The sequence below is a fragment of the Saccopteryx leptura genome, chromosome 4 (genome assembly GCF_036850995.1).
Source record: "Saccopteryx leptura isolate mSacLep1 chromosome 4, mSacLep1_pri_phased_curated, whole genome shotgun sequence".
Lineage (NCBI taxonomy): Eukaryota > Metazoa > Chordata > Mammalia > Chiroptera > Emballonuridae > Saccopteryx > Saccopteryx leptura.
The window spans coordinates 28,688,973-28,707,962 of record NC_089506.1 but is presented as its reverse complement, the minus strand read 5'-3'; the positions used below and the strand labels follow the sequence as shown (position 1 = coordinate 28,707,962).

Below are 18,990 nucleotides of genomic sequence, written 5' to 3'. Positions count from 1 at the left end.
CATGGAAAAGAGAAGAAAAATACCGTGAAGACCTACGAGAAAGAACCTCTAAAAACTAAAGAGGGAAAAGAGTAATCTCAGTGACCCCGCGCCTGCATTTGGCTCAGGGTTCTCGTGGGTGGCACTAGACCCACATTCCCTAATTCTCTCCAGAGCAGGGGTCCCCAAACTATGGCCCACGGGCCACATGCGGCCCCCTGAGGCCATTTATCCGGCCCCCGCTGCACTTCTGAAAGGGGCACCTCTTTCATTGGTGGTCAGTGAGAGGAGCATAGTTCCCTTTGAAATATTGGTCAGTTTGTTGATTTAAATTTACTTGTTCTTTATTTTAAATATTGTATTTGTTCCCGTTTTGTTTTTTTACTTTAAAATAAGATATGTGCAGTGTGCATAGGAATTTGTTCATAGTTTTTTTTATAGTCCGGCCCTCCAACGGTCTGGGGGACAGTGAACTGGCCCCCTGTGTAAAAAGTTTGGGGACCCCTGATCCAGAGATTATTGATCCTGCGGAGGGGCCCTAAAATCGAGGCTGTTGTAATTGCATCAGTCCAGGAAGGAGATTGTGTGCCCAAAGTTGATTTCTTCTGATAAAAGAGCAGGATTAAAAGTCCCTCTCATTTTCCTTTGGCCACCTCACCAAACATCGGGCTACCCAAGAAGCATTTTAGGTTTGAGAAACTCTAAACTATAAAGCTTCCTTCCTCAGGCTACTGAACATTTGTAAAGGTGCTCTATCTATTCTTTATTTTTGTGAAAGCAGGTTCAATTAGGCGATCCAGAGACTGGCTCTGCCACCCATAATTTTGAAGGTATTAACTCCATTTTTAACGATTTTCTCACCGTGAACATTCCGCCAATTCCCTTCTCTGACCAGTGCAATTCAACCGCTCTTTTTGTCTCAGTTCCAATCCCACCTGTTCCGTTAAGTTGTCCGAGGGCATGTCCCCCAGTGCCCCTTTGTTTTGTTTGCCCCTTCTCTTTGATGTGTTCTGTCTTTCCCTGCTTTAGTTATGAATGTGTGTGCATCTGTTCTGCTGGATGATACACCCTTGGCCACTGGCACCTAGCAGCTCTCCTGAGCACGTCTGTATATGAAGGACTGACTTCATGACTGACCCTGGGATGATGTGGGACTGAGGCGCCCAGGCTAGTACCACTGCAGCTCTCCACCGGCAGTCTTTACTCATTCTCTCCCTCACACAGCAACGGTGTTCTCCATCGCAACATCACCCCATTGGCTCTCACTTATAAAAGCTGAGTGGAAAAGAACTTTATAAGCAATCTATGACTCAGGATAATGAGAGTCTTGGACACAAATGATTGTACCAGTTGAGGGCCATGACCAAACTGAAGGGGGAAGAAAATGACATAGAACTTTGCAAAAGAAAAAGAGCCCAAACATAGGAATGAGACAGGGAACCATGGTAACTCAGAGGCGGATACAAAACTAATTAGGTCTTCTCTTGGCTTTCACTTATCTAATGGGTGAAGGTAAAACGGGAAGGCACCAACTCTAAGGATTTCTGATCAATAGCCTAGGGTGACTTCAGAAAAAATAAGACACATTGCCTTTGTAACAACTGCCTTCTCATGTGTCTCAATGGCCACATGGACCTCAACTTCAATGACATTTTACAAAACCTAAAACTTGTTGCTCTTGGAGTTGGATAGTTATCCCTGGGAACAGTGGATAAATGAATTTCCATGCTGTGACTTTAATATGAGGCGATACTCTTCTATAGAAACCCATTATGATATTTGAATAAGTTGTAACTACTTTTCTTTTTTGCAAAGGAAAGTATTTTGGCTGAGAAATCCTATAAAACAGGGGCTGGCAAACCTTCTCTGTAAATGTCTAGATAGCAAATAGCTTCGGCTCCTGGGCCACTCAGTCTCTGTCATAACCACTCAGTTCTGCTGGTGCAGCACAGCGGCCATCATGGACTATATGAAAACAAATGAGTGTGAAGAAGTTTATTTATGGACACTGGCAGTTGGACTTCATAAAATGTCCACATGTCATAACATATTCTTCTTTTGATTTTTTTAAAAACCATTTTAAAATAGAAAAACCATTCTTTGCTTGTTGGCCATACAAAACTTAGGCAGCTGACCAGGTTTAGCTCACAAGCCATAGTTGGCTGACCCCTGCTATAGAAGAAAACTATTTACTGTGGAAATCTGTTCCTCTAAGCACTGGGTGCTTATACAAGTGCTCACCCTGACAGCCAAATTAGGGCGTCTCTTCAAATCAGTGAAAGTAAATGAATGAAGGCAGGGCCCTCTTCCCATCCAGAATGCAGTGTGTGTGCACTGGTACTATTTCATGTACCCGATTCTCGTGCGGAAAACACTGTCATGCCATTAATAATCTGCACAGGAACACCTTGAAACCTGACTCGTTGAGGGCACGTTGCAAATGGGCTCTAATGGCTTTTATTTCTCATTCTTGTCACCTCAGATCTAATCAGCTGTTTTGTCATTTTTAATTCCTATTTGGCAGGATTCTCCAACTTTCCTGGCCTTTTAGATAAAGGCTCAGAGGAGAAGAAGGCACTGTGGCTCTTAGGACTCGAGAGCAGACCATGGAGACGGGGCTGAGTAGGCAGTGACCTTCACTGCTGGCCGATTCAGGAAAATCAGCAAGGAACCCGAATCCCTGAAGGACCCCCATTCCCATCCTCCACCTCTCTTCTGAAGTTCACTCCTGTCCTGAAATGGTCTTCTCTGGGGGAATGAGACTCAACATTCATATCATTCTGTGTTGTCCAGGAAGAAGGTGAGATCTGAAAGAGAAGACTCTCAAATGTGTGGATATTTCTTATACTGAGCAAGTGAGCTCTGGTCCAGCTCCCCAAACAGGGGCATTCATACCCCTCTGGCCCTGAGCAAGCAAAGGGCCATGTCTGACTATGACCCTATATCTTCCTTAGCAGGCAGTAAGAAATTGTGAATAATAAAAAAGAATCTATTCAATAAAAATGAAATTACAATGAATATATAATACTTGAAAATAAATAAAACTAATAAGAACTAAGTATTTTTTTTAGTGTTTGTACAATACTGAGCATCTTACCCAATGAGTGCATTTAATACTTACTATAACTCATGAATAGTATTGTTTTCATCTTGTAAGTCAGAAAAAGGATGCTCAGAAGACAAGAAGTTTATCACAGTTCATGGCTGGTAAGTAGCAGAGCAGTTTACAAGTGAAATAAGTCTTGCTTCTGTAATCTAACTGCCTATCGAGTGGCTGTGCATCTTTGCCAAATCAGTTTACCTCTCTGAGCCTCAGTCCCTCCCTCAGCTCTGAAATGAAGCTTAAGACTTTAAAATCTCTGATCTTGCTTTGAAATCAAAACTCTGATTCTATCCCCCCCCCCCCCACTGTATTGTTTCAGGAGAGAAAAAATAAGCTAGCAAATAAGTTCATATAGTAACTTAGTTAAAAAAACTAAAAACTAAATTTTCCAGGAGCATCTTTGATTCAGTACTTATTTAGTATAATCTCTTATACATCCTTTAAATAAACCTATGATACAAGCAAGCAATAACAAATTATTAGTACTCACTCTGCTAGAATTGGTAAAGAAACAAGCTGGAGGCTTGCTCTGATTTGTGCTTTCAAAAAGCTCATAAACTATCTTGAAGGCAGATATAAATCAGAGCAAAGAGCTTTTCAACCAAAAATGGAAGATTCTGGATTATTTGAAAAAGCAGTCTACTTACCATACTATATTTATTAAGACAGAAAAATAGTTGCTCCAAGATTTTTCAGTAATGGTTGGTGCTCTGGGCACTTTGGAGTTCAGCGGGATCTTGTTTGATTCATCATTGAAATGGAGAGCATTTCTGTTTAATGCTGAAAACTAGAGTAGCCAATTAACTAAAGCTCCCAATCCTGGAGTTTTCCAATACTGAGTGTCAGACAGAGGCAAGGGTCAGGGCTGGGATGATAAAATCAAAAGCCCTTCCCTGAACACTTCCTGAATAAAAGATCAGAACAATTTCTTTCCAGCCAATTAAACCCGGAAATCTAGGATCTATCCCCAGCAGAGACATGGAGGAGATGAGGAAGGTGAGAACTTTAAATCAAACCCAGTGATGCTGACCAATCAGCTCCCAGGGAGGAGCCACCACCAACCTCCTCATAGGACACAAACTGTGGCGTGATAAACAAAGTCCAGATGATCAGGCAGAAGGTAGATCTCCTTTCCTGTCTCACAGGCTCTGGCAGGTGACCTGCTCCCAACTTCATTTATATGGCTTGTTTTGGTCTTTCAAATGTTCATTTTTAAAATATTCTTTGGGAGAAAGCCATTTGGGGACCTTGAAGTTGGGGTTCACAAATGATGCCTGCCCAGATGCCTTGATTGCAGGATGGAAGCATAGACTTTTCCCTCCTCATTTCCCTCCACCTAAGTATCTCTTTATTCATTACTTTAATTACCTAATCGTAAATTTCTTTAGGGGGTTACTTAGGAAGAAAATTAGCATCAAAGCTTGGCAGTAAATTCAGGGGCTTTTAGAGACAGTCCAAGCTGTTTCACCTGTGATTAATTAGATGATTTTTTTCCCCTTTAAGTGCCAGAAGGCTGTTGAGGTCTTTAAGCAGTTACATGACTGCTGGCAGTGCTGCGATTATGATTGATGCGTGCGTCTGGAGTCTGAGGCTGCAGACTGGCTTTTGTTGGCATGTGTGTGTGTGTGTGTGTGTATGTGTGTGTGTGTGTGAGAGAGAGAGAGAGAGAGAGAGAGACTTGGGAAGCACACGCTTAGAAAAAAAGCAAGGGATTAAAAAATTCAAGGAGGTGCTTCTTTAATACTCATGCAAGTGCAAGTTTAGGAGCTCGAGGCCAGGAACTCCTATCAAAATATCTCGGCAATTTCAGAGATGTCGGTGTAGCAGGCCCCTTCCTCACCGTCAGTCACCACGGTCCTTGACGGGGTTCTCTCCTCAGCTCTCTTTATGGCACACACGCAGGGGTGCGGATTCTCAACAAGCCTTCGCCATATGTTAAGCAGAGCGCTCACACCTGTTTCACCATTCCACCCTGGTGAAAACAGGAGGAAGAGCATGTAGTGTCTTTAGGTGACTCACTGGATATAAAATGATCCCCAAACACTGGCATAAAGTCAAACCTTTTGGTATATTTGGAAAAAAAGTTAATACTTCCAGTCACAATACATATGCTACCAAGGATGCAACACAGAAATGTGGCAGTTGTTTTATTGCGGGTGCCAGGTCATCATTGTCTCTTTATTTTCCAAGTGAATGAGGGAGGGAAGGGACCCTCCAAACCATTTGGCTCCGTCACGGTGGCAGAAAATTCCAAGTTTCTGCCAACTTTTGCTGGAGTCTGTATAAACGTAGACACTCCTGTGCCCCTACAATTGAGATCATTATCCTCAGACATTTTTGCACTCTCTGTCCACAAGGTCCACGACAACCTTTCAACAGCCAATTAAACACCTGGTACTCACCTGCCCTCTGAGGACTAACGGAAATGTTAATCACAATCACACGGGTCGGTTACTGAGATGTCTGCCTAGAGCAGGGGTTGGCCAACTCTTTCTGCAAAGAGCCAGAGGGTGATATTTTAGGCTTGTGGGTCACAAGGTCCATGGCAACTACTCCACCCTGCCATCATAGTGTGAAAGCAGAATAATCAAGAGGCAAGTGAAAGGACATGCTGTGTTCTCATGAAATGTGTTTGCTGACTTTTGGCCTAGGGGGTTGCTTCTCAGACTTTAATGGGCAGATAGAACAGCTGGGGATCTTGTCCAATGCCGGGTCTGGTGCAGCGAGTCAGAGGCGCCTGAGACCTGCGTTCCTCACCAGCTGGCGGTGGTGCTGCTGCTCTGAGCCACTCGCTTTCAGCAGCAACCCTGCAGTGTCTCCTTGAAATACGTCCTTCCTTTCTACGTCCAGAGCATTCCAAAAACAGAGTCTCAGGGAGCAGTGACGGGGTCTTAGTTCCTTAGAATCTTGCTCTAGGACTAATATTAGGTGTATAACCTTCAAATCTATATAATCTTCAAAGATCCCTCTAGCGCGTCATCCCTTGGAAAAGCCCCAGATTTCTCTCTCCTGAACATTCCCTTACTTTTATCATCCTTAAGACCGGTTGCTTAAGGTCTCGCGTTCCTGAATGGACAGATGTCTCCGGCTGCGGTGCAGCTGCACACGCAGCCTATTGCAGTCATTCATACCAGGTCCGCTGCCTGGCTGCCAGCACCTTCCTGGGCCCAGTGTGGGGGGCTCTAACGGCCAAGCAAAGGGCCCTCTGGCTCCTGCCTAATTGGCTGCAATTCAAGAGCTAATGTAGGTTGAGAGACCAATTAACTGGGCTTGTTTCTACCAGCGCTGCATCTGAACATCAATTATGCTAAACAACACACTGTATTAAGACGTTTCTCTGCCAATCTCATTTGCTATGGGACATCTCGGAGCAGGGCAGGGAGGAGCTGCCTTTCATTGCCTGCCTGAAGGGTTTCTCTGTCTATCAGTACAGAGGGCTGGCAACTGGGAACACAGTTTTAGGGCTACAGAAATGACAATGCAGGGACACATCTGACACTCTCTGGTTACCTTCGCTGAACCTCAGTCTTCAGACCACAGGGGTCACAGTTCAAGAAGTCAGAAGATAGACTGGGTGAGGTACATCAGTAATCGTTGTGCACGACCTGTCGATTCCATGAAGAAATGGAAAATATTAGGCACTGGGATTATCAAAGGATACTGTCCCTAAAACTAGGGGGAAAATTAATAACTGGAAGCTATTGTGAATAGGAAGATAGTTGTATTTTTCTGTACAGGTTTAGCTAGGTGTATTTTCTTATACAGGAAAATTACATATCTCTAGCATCTTATCACATCTTTTTTTTTTTTTTTTTTTCATTTTTCCGAAGCTGGAAACGGGGAGGCAGTCAGACAGACTCCCACATGCGCCTGACTGGGATCCACCTGGCATGCCCACCAGGGGGCGATGCTTTGCCCCTCTGGGGCATCTGTTGCATCCAGAGCCACTCTAGTGCCTGAGGCAGAGGCCACAGAGCCATCCCCAGCGCCCGAGCCATCTTTGCTCCAATGGAGCCTCGCTGCGGGAGGGGAAGAGAGAGACAGAGAAGAAGGAGAGGGGGAGGGGTGGAGAAGCAAATGGGCACCTCTCCTGTGTGCCCTGGCCGGGAATCAAACCTGGGACTTCTGCATGCCAGGCCAACGCTCTACCGCTGAGCTAACCAGCCAGGGCCATTATCACATCTTCTTCACTGGAATACACTTCTTGATTTTCATGTCAACATTTTGATCTATTCGTTTTACTTTGTTCTGATTGTGCAGCCCCTATGTACTGAACATGCTGAGTAATTTGACCAAATTTAAGACATAGTGGGGTTTACAAGTTTAGTTGGGAGGACTGAGTGAATTCAGACATCTATTCATTTACTCAGTCATTCTTCTAGTCAACAAATATTTGTTAATCACCCATTCTACTTTAGGTACTCTGTTAGGTTAGAAGCAGTGTTCCTACCTTATCTGGGTTTCATGCTAGATGAAAAGACAGGTAATCAAAGGAGCAATAGTATGCAATGTGAGATGTGCTATTATGTCTGTGATAGTACAGATGCTATGGGGGAGGGGCATAAAATAAACAACAACAACAAAACACATTAATCAAGTTATGTCTGTGTATAAAAGCATTAGAATGTAATATTGGGCTCTGGCTGGTTGGCTTAGTGGTAGAGCATTGGCCTGGTGTTAGGATGTCCTGGGTTCTATTCCTGGTCAGGGAACACAGGAGAAGTGCCCATCTGCTTCTCCATCCCTCCCCCCTCTCTTCTCTCTCTCTCTTCCCCTCCTATAGCCATGGCTCGATTGGAGTAAGTTGGCCCTGAGCACTAAGGATGGCTCCATGGCCTTTGCCTCAGGTGCTAAGAGGAGTTCGGTTGTGACGCAACAGAGCAATGTCCCAGGTGGGAAGAACATTGCCTCCTTGTGGGGTTGCCAGATGGATCCCAGTTGGGGTACATGTGGAAATCTGTCTCTGCCTCCCCTCCTCTCACATTTATTTTAGACAATGCATAAAAAAAAGTTATATTGCCTTAAAATGAAGTGTTATGCCCTCTCCCATTCCCCATGTTTCTTATTTCAGACTTCTACCACTCTCCTTAAACTTTTCAGAATTTCAAGAAAAACAAAACAAAACTGAGAACATGAAGTTTAAGCTTTCTCAATTTCCAGCAATTAAAAATCCATATTTGCAATTATTCTTATCCCCGTCCTTCTGGTCTTGTAGGAAGAACGATTATTTCTGTTCTTAAGGCCATTCCTTTCACTTGTGCTCTGGACTGATCCTCCTGTTTCATCTATGACCTTATTGCATCTGTAATTCACTTTCTTCTTCCCAAATTGGCAACTTCACCTTGATTGGTCCTTTCCACATAGCATAAAATTTGATCAAGTCTGATGTCCATTTCAAAAATAAAGTCCTCCTTTCACCCTGCATCGCCTTGCACCTTTTCTTACCTTCTAAGCTTTGAATTTGTGTTTCTTCACTTGTTTTCTATTATTTCCACTTTCTGTTCACTGATCTTCAGACACCTTCAGTTCAGCTCTTTCTTCCCCTGAGCTATCAGAAACTGATCTGGTAAAAAGTCCTACATATCTTCAGCTAAACCTAATGCATTATTTGTTTAATTTCTTCTTTCTTGGTCTTGACTCATATTTTACATTAATGGCTATCCAATTCTCTAACTCTTTTCTCTTTCTCCCCTACTATTCCACTGCTTCTCTCCTACTTCACTGGAACTTAACTGACCAACCCTTCCCCTGTCCTCTGCTGACCCTAATTTATCTGCATGTGCCTTACATATCATATTTTCCATGCATGTTTCTTCCTTAGTCCACTTCTCACTTTATGCCATCCCCAAATGATCCCTGCTTATCACCTGCTGTCATTTACTGCCATCTGCTGTCTTTCAAAATGCATTCTGGTCAACTCTGCTCTTGTGACCTTCAGTGCCCCATCTACCTGCCCCACAGGCATCTCAACTTGCTCTAAATGTAAGTTGTAAAATTTCCACCTAAATATACAAATCCTTCTGTCTTGGTGAATGGCAATGTCATGTGAAACTTGAGTATAATCATCTAGTCTTTTCTTTTTCTCACCCTGACACCCAGTCAGTCAGTATGTCTGGTGATCTCTATTTCTCTAACATGTATTATATCTCTTTTCTCTTCTCCATTCCTACTGCTCTTGCCTAAGTTCAAGCCTCGTCGTCTTTTATTTGGACAAAGGCAGTTAGATTACCATCTGATTTCTATGCCTTTAATGTTATCTCTGATTTTATACCCTTTCAGTCTATCCAACACATTGTGGCCTGAATTATCTTTCTAAAATACAAATCTGCTTAAAAAACAAAGGCACACACAAAACCTGTGGCTGGCTATGGCCTGCAGTGGTTGTCAGACTATAGGGAAAAGGTTCAGCTGAGCTATCTAAGCAGTCACCAGAGAAGAGGGTAGAGAGGGTAATTAGGGACTTTGAATTCCAGAATCTCTCTGTCTTTCCCCTGCACCTCACCCAATGTTGTGCTAGTAAATGTTTAATAAATTCTCAAAAATTAAAATATGACAAACCACCAAAAACATTATTTGTGGAGTTACTGGTTTCCATGGTGCAAATAAAAATTATAGTCCAGGCCCTGGCCGGTTGGCTTAGTGGTAAAGCATCGGCCTGGCGTGCAGAAGTCCTGGGTTTGATTCCCGGCCAGGGCACACAGGAGAACCACCCATCTGCTTCTCCACCCCTCCCCCTCTCCTTCCTCTCTGTCTCTCTCTTCCCCTCCAGCAGAGAGGCTCCATTGGAGCAAAGATGGCCCAGGTGCTGGGGATGGCTTCTTGCCTCTGCCCCAGGTGCTGGAGTGACTCTGGTCGCAGCAGAGTGACGCCCCGGAGGGGCAGAGCATTGCCCCCTAGTGGGCAGAGCGTCGCCCCCTGGTGGGCGTGCCAGGTGGATCCCGGTCGTCGGGCGCATGCGGGAGTCTGACTGTCTCTCCCCATTTCCAGCTTCAGAAAAATACAAAAAATAAAAAATAAAAAAAAAATAAAATAAATTATAGTCCATTTCAAGCCAGTAAGACCACTGGAGTTTGGAAGAAATGTTCATAACTGACTCTCACAAGACCACAGCTCTTGCTATCTTTCTTTATACTGGATATATCTCTATGGTGGGGGACAGGTAAAAAAAAAAAGTATTTCTTTGGCCACTTGTGTTTCAGTGTGGGTAAGGTTTCTTACAAGCCTGACCTGGAATCAGCAGAGCCCTGAATGGGCACGGGCTTTGCTATAGACTGTGCTGGCCTTCAGGGAGAGGCAATGGAAGGCATTAACTGGGTATTGGTTGATGTGATGATGCCCAGGATCTGTAAGCAAGGTGAGGTGGAGTCGACACTGAAAGCAGCCCTTTGTGGCTATGCATGCAAATACACCCTTTCCCACTCAGAGGCCAGGGAGGCTCAGTAAAGGGCTGCCCTTGCTCCTGGGTGACCCACCATTGCTCTGATACCCAGAAGCTGGCCTGCCTGGAGGCCATGCTTCCAGATGGCACTGCCTCTGTTCCCCAAAGCAACATACATATAACTTTTTCTTAACTGTGACTGAATGGATTACTCCTTTCTGCACAAGAATGTATGTCATTGTCAACATCAAAAAACTTTCCTGCTTGGCTCTGGCAGCACCTGCCTTATTGATCAGGCGCCTTCTGAAAAACCCACTCACACAAATATTTAAACCTGTCTGACTTCAAAAGTAAGGTAAGCCAAACGACAGCGAGAAGTACAGCAGACACCTAATATGATTATTTCTCTTCCTCTTGGTGATAATAGAATTATGCAAACGCGGCCTTGACCCAGCAAGGATTTTCTCTTCAGAATGGAATCTCTGCTCTCTGGAATTCACAACTCCTCCCCCACAGCCCCCACCCCTGGGGCCCTCTGTCTCACTCAGCCCTGCCACGCTCCTTTGTGTACCATCTCTCAAGTCCGAGAGTTTCTTACCTGTAAAACACAGCAGACTAATGAAAAATATGGCCAGATTGATCTGGTAGGTAAATGATGAAAGAAAAATCATCCATCTTCATCTGTTAATTCCTTCTGAAATGTTTATTGATTATCTTCAGTGTGACTGTAGTCGGCTCAGGTAGCTACATTTAATTTAATGAGTGAGACATTACAAGTATCTCAGGATTACCCCATTTTTCACTGTCCTCAGGTTGTCTGGATCCTGGGAAGAGGCAGGCCCTGCCACTAGCTCTAGTAATAGTAATCCATTATGGTTGATGGACAGAGACCAAGATGGATGGAACCCTAGGACAGAAAGTTCAGAACAAAGCAACTTTCTAATACCAAACAGCTCCAGGCATGCGCCCTGCACTCTACTTGTGTGCACCGGCCCAGACAGAATTTGCCTATACTCATAAGCACTTTATAAGGGAGGGATTATTAGCAACTGTTCTTGAGTCAGAAAATGTATGTAGAAAGGTTAGGCCACTTCCCCAAATTCATATCCAACAAATCAGCAGAGCCAAAACTCTGCCTTTAAAACCAGCTTCTTTTCTTCCTCCAGCATTCCACACAGGACCGGAGCTCAGACTTTCCCTTACCCCAACAGGAAGACAGTGTTTGACTAATGAGGGTTTAGTAGGTTATCTGGTTTGGAGGTTATTCATAGATGATAACAAAATGAGAATTCAGTGAGGAGCATGTCTAGGAAATGTTGGAGTGACTTAAGAGAATGGTAGGTTCTACTGAGTGTGAAACTTTTAATAGTCTACTTTAAACACATGGATTAAGAAAGGACACACTTTCTGAAGAATGTTTTCAAAAGAACAACTCTTCCCAGACTTCTTGGAGTACCAACCCCACGGGAGCAGTCTGGGAAGATTTCCTCTGAGTCTCAGATAAAACGCGCTAACGTGCAGTATCTTTGCTAGAGGTAAAATAATGAGCCGCCATTGTTCTGAGCCGCTTTTGTTCATGTCTTTAGTGGTATGAGACTGCAGGACACATGTTCTGATGAATTATAAATTTACTTGTGAATTAAGTAAGACTTTGTAAAGCCATGGAAAGTATTCCTTTGGTGTAAAATCTCATGTTTATTATTAATTCATTCATCTAATATCTATTCACAGAACCTAACAGACATGAAGCACTCTTCTACGTTATCAAGAATACTGTAGTGAAAGGGGCAATGAGTCTTTTTAAAATAAATCTCCAAACCTAATTTTCTTCCTGTTTAAAATAAAATCTCTTAGGAAGCCAGGAAAAGAGTCCAGTATTAAAGCGATGAGCTAGAGTGAAGGAGGTGGTAGCCATAGAGGGTCCCTGGGTAAATGGAACCAAGATGTGTTTTAGAAGAAGTGGCAGAACTTCTGATGGCTTGGGTGTGGACTCCGGGAAGGGAGATGGTAGAGCCTTCCTCGTTTGGCCTGAGCTGGTGCGGAGTTAGCTGAGACATTGTATAGTGGAGGAGGAGATGATGGGGCCACGAGAGTGGTGGAATCAGTGTTCTGTCTTGGCCATATTAAATTTCACATACTATGAGAAATCCTGGTGCTGCAATTAGTAAACATATGAAACTCCGGGAAGGTATAACGGCTAAGGACATGAATTTTAAAGTCATCAACATAGAGAAGATATTTGAAGTTATAAATCTGAATGAAATCAACAAGGAAGAAAATAAACAGAGAGGAGAAGAGGCAGTCTAGGTATGAGCTCTGGAACACCCTAACACTAAAGGGTAGCTAATGAGCTCTATTCAATATGCCTGGGGAAGAGTGACCATGGGGGAAGGAAGAAAACCAAGAGAGTGAGATATCATGAAAGTGAAGTAAAGAAGGGGTTTTCAGAAGAAGACATGATAATTTGTGTAAAATGATGGGAAGGCATGTGATATACATACAGAAAATTAGCCACTCTCCTGAATTACGTGCAGGTCACTGGTGGTCTTGACCAGAATTGTTTCTATTGTGTGTCTAATAGAAAGATCAACTGAAGTGAGTTGAAGGAAGAATGGGGGTAAGAAAATAAGTTGAGCAACTAACAACCACTTTGATTGGAAAAAAATAATATTAGGACTCTCAAAATAATATCAGTCACAAATAAATAACACAAGTTTTATCTGAAAAGTAGTAGGTCATCTAGTAAGTCTCTCAAGAGACTGATATGTGGCCATTAGACACTGACATAACAAGACTGGTTGAGATAGTATTAAAATATTTCCATGATGGTTACTAAATAGTTGCTGGCTTAAATAACTCTAGCTCCTCTTTCACCAAGAGACCCAGCCTCCTAGCCCTATTTAGAATTCAGCCACAATGTCACCACTGACAGTATCTGGGAAGGGTTACTGATCAAGGGCTCTGCTCCCTCCATACAGACAGCATTGGATCTGATTTTTGGTGTCTGCAATCTACATGTATTTTAGATAACACTGCTCCTTAGATCTATGATTTCAAAAGTCAATGGTAGTCAACGCAGTACTGGTAATTTTGTAGAGAGACAAGTCCATTTTAGTGCACATTAATTTGTGGCTGTTCATAAAAGGAGACTTCTAAATCATGCCCTTAACTACACAGGTTTCATGAGAGTCAGAGTTACTTCCACTCTCTGATCAAGCTGCTGTCCCCTCAGCAAAATTGTGGGCTTATTGAGTGTGTGTTTTCTAGCTTTACTATCAAAGTAAAACTTATTTTAAGGCTTATCTAGGAGCCAGGGCAACAGAAATTCAGCCAGCTGAGAATGTAGCTGTCTGCTTTGTATTTTTTTTTTTAGAATGAAGGGGACTTTCAGGCACCCCAAAGCAAGTATTTCCATCTCTCAAATATCCTATATTTTATTCCCATTTGTCAGGTGGAGGCAGATTTTAACTGTTACTTCGTGCACCACTGGGCTGGCTGGATTCGTGTTCCATCAGCTGACACTGAATCGGCCTGTTTGTAGGCTCTTTCCTTATAGCAGACTCAAGCACCAAAACCACAGGTAAAATCCATGTGTAAGATCAGTTGACCATTCAGGAGAATTGTTGAACTATTAAGGTGATTGGCCTTTGCTGTTCAAAGTAATGGAATATTTTCTGCTGTGATGGAAGACAGCCAGGCAGGGGGATGCCTGAGTTTAGACATTTCCTGGCTGCAGAGGTTCCAGGTTGCTCCTCAATCCCAATTCCACTCAGGTCACTGTGGATAGACCCACAACTGGGGAGGTCCCTGAGGAGATCTATGCAGTAGGAACAAGAAGTCTAATTTCTTCGGTTCTATAATAGATTATCTTAAATCATTTTTTAAGAAAGGTTAAAGAAAGGATTACAAGAATGTGAGGATTGCACATACACATACAGATCTCTAGAAGCAAATGAACAATTGTATGGTGTAAACTTTATGGGCTCTCTCTATACAACAACAGCATCCAAACTGATTTGAGCCACTCTGCCACTATCTCTGCCAAAGAACCCTTCCATCAGAATGCCAGTGCATGTGCCAGGGGTACTTTTTCCTTCCTAATTCCCCCAAACTGTCACTCTTCAACATGCCAGATGGTTTTGAAATTCAGGAATAATGGAGTTCGTTGGCATCTGCCTCTACCATCTCTGTGTCATACTTTCACCTGACCCCTGCACAACACTACTTTTGGCCAGAGTTTATCAAAGTTAGTCATAAAAACATCTCATTTGCTTTTGAGCCAAAATAAGCTAGAACTTTTGCTTGTGTCATTATAGTTAACAGGTGTTCTGGGAGAGTCCTTTCACTGAAGAAAAAAAATACAGCCTGCATAGGAAATGTGTTTTGAGGCATTGCTGGCTACAAAAAGGTAGAAGAATTCTTTATGAACTACACCTCAAAGCAGAAAAACAACAAACAAAAATCCATATTTTATGGCTGGAGATGCAGCAGGTTGCTAGGAGCCAATAGTGGACAGCTTTCAGGGTACAGTTGGCTATTATTGTTATTATTAGGAGGCAGAAATCATTTAATAAATTATTCCACAGACTAAGATCAACAATATGTTTGAAATAAACTATCAGCAAGCCAAGAGAATACAGATAATGATAAAAGTCAGCAGAAACAAAACATTAAAAAATTTAGATTTCTAAGAACAGACAAATCGGAACTGTCAGGCATTTTATGTAGAATGCTAATAAATATTAAAGGCTGCAACCACAAATATATCCATTCAAAAAGATGCTAACTCTCACCACGTCTATTCAACATAGTACAGTAAATTATAGCCAGAGCAATTAGACAAGTAAAAGAAAGAAAAGACATCCAAATTAGAAAGGAAGAGTAAAGTTATTTTTGTATACAATGTGATCTTATACGTAGAAGACCTTGTTAGAACTAAGAGATGAAATCAGTAAAGCTGCAGGACATAAAATCAACATGAAAAGTCAGTTGCATGTCTATATATTAACAATAAATAGTCCAAAAGAGAAATGAAGAAAACAGTCCCATTGACAATAGCATCAGAAACAATAAAATACTCAGGAATAAATATAACCAAAGAGGTGAAAGACTTGACTGAACATTAAAAAACAATGTAAAAGGAGAAAAGCTTTTTTTCTAAGATCAGGAACAAGACAAGGGTGCCCACTCTTCACTCTTGTTCAACATAATACTGGAAGTCCAGGGCAGAGCAATTAGGCAGGTAAAAGTGGTAAAAGGCATCCAGATGCAAAAGGAAGAAGAAAAACTGTCTACGTATGCAGATGGCATGATCTTATATGTAAAAATCCCTATCCCTAAAGATGCCACTAAAAAAAGATTTGAGCTAATAAACAAATTCAGTAAATTAATCCATCTTTTCATCTGATTGTTACTTTTCTAATTTTTATTTCTATGCAGGAGTTTAGCCTCTTTTGTTAAACATCAGGGTCTCAGAAGTTTTTATACTATGCAGAAGTGCATGAGAACCATGACATGAATGAAAACAGAACCTCTTGTCCCCTCCACACATCTTTTCACCACTGTGATAAACAACCAACCACAAGGCATTTGACATCAGCATCCTGCCTCACAAAGGATGTTGACAATAAAAATGAGAAAGCCTAAAGGATAACAGCCAGGCTGTATCTGTTAGTCAAGAAGCTATGTGCTAGGAAACCTCACAGACAAACATGTTTGACCCCACAAGAGACAGGTACAGGAAACTAAAACTTCTAACGTGAACCCTGGAAAGTCACTTTTGCTTTAATATATTTCTGAAGGCAGAGGGATGGTAAGTGAAGAAAAATGTACACAAAGCTGGAAATTAACAGGCTACTTTGAGAAGTTTTGCCATGTACAGACTCAAAACTGATTTCCCTGGCCCTGGCCAGTAGGCTCAGCTGTAGAGTGTCAGCCTGGTGTGTGGAAGTCCTGGGTTCGATTCCTGGTCAGGCACACAAGAGAAGCGCCCATCTGCTTCTCCACCCTTCCTCCTCTTCTTTCTTTCTATCTCTCTCTTCCTCTCCCACAGCCAAGGCTCCATTGAAGCAAAGTTGGCCCTATCACTGAGGATGGCTCCATGGCCTCCACCTCAGGTGCTAGAATGGCTCTGGTCACAACGGAGCAATGCCCCAGATGGGCAGAGCATTGCCCTCTGGTGGGCATGCAGGGTGGATCCCTGTTGAGCACATGCGGGAGTCTGTCTGACTCCCTCCCTGCTTCTAGTTTCGGAAAAATACAAAATAAAAAAATAAAAATAAAAGCAAAACAAACAAACAAACAAAAAACAACACCCCCAAAGAACAAAAAACTGATTTTCTTGAAGATTAGCACATAGTTTGAATGTGTTTGTATTGGCCCTGTTCCAGAGTTTCAGTGATGATCTGCTTCATATCCCAGCTGGTGTCCCTTAGCATGGCCAGCAGCATGCTGATGTGGTCTTCCTTGATATATGGGTATTTGCTGACCAGAGTCAAAACTTCCAGGTACAGTAGAGAAGGGTTCATGAGCTTAATAATTTCTGCATTGGTGACAGTTGCATCACCATGCCCCATCCGTATCTTTGCCGAGTCCAGAAGCCAGCTTCTGGATCAGGAAGGAGATGCTGACCTCCCTGACCCTCTCAGCACCCTTTTTGTACCTTTCTGGATTCTAGAATAAAATGTGCTTCTGCAGGAGAGCTTGTGGGTACTCCACCACCACTTGCACTCGTCCTCTTTCAATATGGCCTTTTACTCTTAGCAGTATCATTGAACTACTCTTCCATGGCGACACAGATGATGTGTATAGCGTTCAGGCCTAACAACCTCTTCTGTGGCATCAGCTCATTGACATGTTACCCCAAATCCAAGAAGACCTCCGCCAGGTGGCTGCAGCCTTCTTTTGCAATGGTGCCTCAAATCCCTTCATCCATGTGTGGTTGGCTCAGAGATATACCCTCTTTCATTTCATTTTTTTAAGTACTTCCTTTTTAAACTGGCTGTGGACTCTGGCAGTTGATGATTGCTATTACATACTGCCAGTTTCTCAGGTGTTCATTTATGCAACTGAGCTTCATCTTTGTACCCATTTAACTGAAGACACAAACTAGTACCTTTGTTTTTGAATTGTCACATATTTGGGCAGCAACTTGAAGGATCTGCTCAAATATCTAGAAGATGATGACAGGGATTTTTGAGTGACAGTGCTCATTTTGGTCAGCTTCAGGCTCAGTTTCTTATTTTTTTAATATTTTATTTATTTTTATTATTTTTTTATGACACAGAGAAAGAGACAGAGACAGAGAGAGGGACAGATAGAGACATACAGACAGGGAAGGAGAGAGATGAGAAGCATCAATTCTTCATTGTGGCACCTTAGTTGTTTATTGATTGCTTTCTCATATGGCTTTGACTGGCAGGGCTACAGCAGAGCTAGTGACCCCTTTCTCAAGCCAGTGACCTTGGGCTAAAGTCAGCAACCCAGGGGTCATGTCTATGATTCCACACTCAAGCCAGCAACCCTGTGCTTAAGCTGGTGAACCCATGCTTAAGCCAGAGACCTTAGGTTTTGAACCTGAGTCCTCTGTGTCCTAGTCTGACACTCTAGCCACTGTGCCACCACCTGAACAGGCCAGGCTCAGTTTCTTTTATCTGGACTTTCTTTATTTTAATTTTATTTATTGATTGATTAATTGTGACAGAGACAGAGAGAAACAGAGAAAGGGACAGACACACAGGAAGGGAGAGAGATGAGAATCATCAGTTCTTTGTTGTGGCACCTTAGTTGTTCATCGATTACTTTCTCATTTGTGCCTTGACTGAGGGGCTACTGTGGATAAGGCCCACTGGGAGTGAGGATGATGGAGACGCAGAGACCTGACTCCAGAGACCAGGTTCAGTGATGCAGATCTGATTTATTCAGGAAGTAAGCTAGCTTAAATACACAGGTTCAGCCTATAGGGTGTTACAGCGTGTACTTCACAGGTCAGGGAGCTGTCTGGTTGGCGCTGAGTTACTTCCTTACAGCGGGCGAGCTCCCTCCTGGGTGTGCCTAGCATTGCACAGCATTGCATCAGCCACAGCTGCTAGGAATGCGCTCTACCTACATTTCCCCCTTCTCTTTTAATTAGGGTCAGTTGGACTTGAATGACAGCTTGCTGTTGTTGTCTCTATGGGCAGGATAATGCCAGGGTGGGGAAAAGCAGCCCAGATGTGGGGGTCCGCCTGCGTCTGGGAGTTAGCGGTTATTATAGCACAAATAAGCAGGAACAGAGTACCAGGGCCTGGGGGCCCATTGGGGGCCATTCTCTGGGCTTGCTCTGCTAAAGCCTTCATATCCCCCCAGGTGATGGGGTGCACACATTGGCTGTGAGGTCTTCTTCTGGAGATTTGCCATCTCCTGGATTGGGGGGTTTGTCAGAGGGGTCATCTTGGGACACCGGGACCAGCCTTATGTTTTGTCTTGGGATCTAAATCGGCTGAGGGCTATTTTCTGGAAAGACATAAGCATAACCTCTCCCTTGCATTAG

General features: G+C 43.1%; 1 pseudogene; it reads right to left on the bottom strand.

Annotated features, from left to right (window-relative positions):
- Nucleotides 1-4,869: 4,869 nt before the first annotated feature.
- Nucleotides 4,870-18,796, bottom strand: LOC136404128 (exocyst complex component 3-like; annotated as a pseudogene).
- Nucleotides 18,797-18,990: the final 194 nt, after the last annotated feature.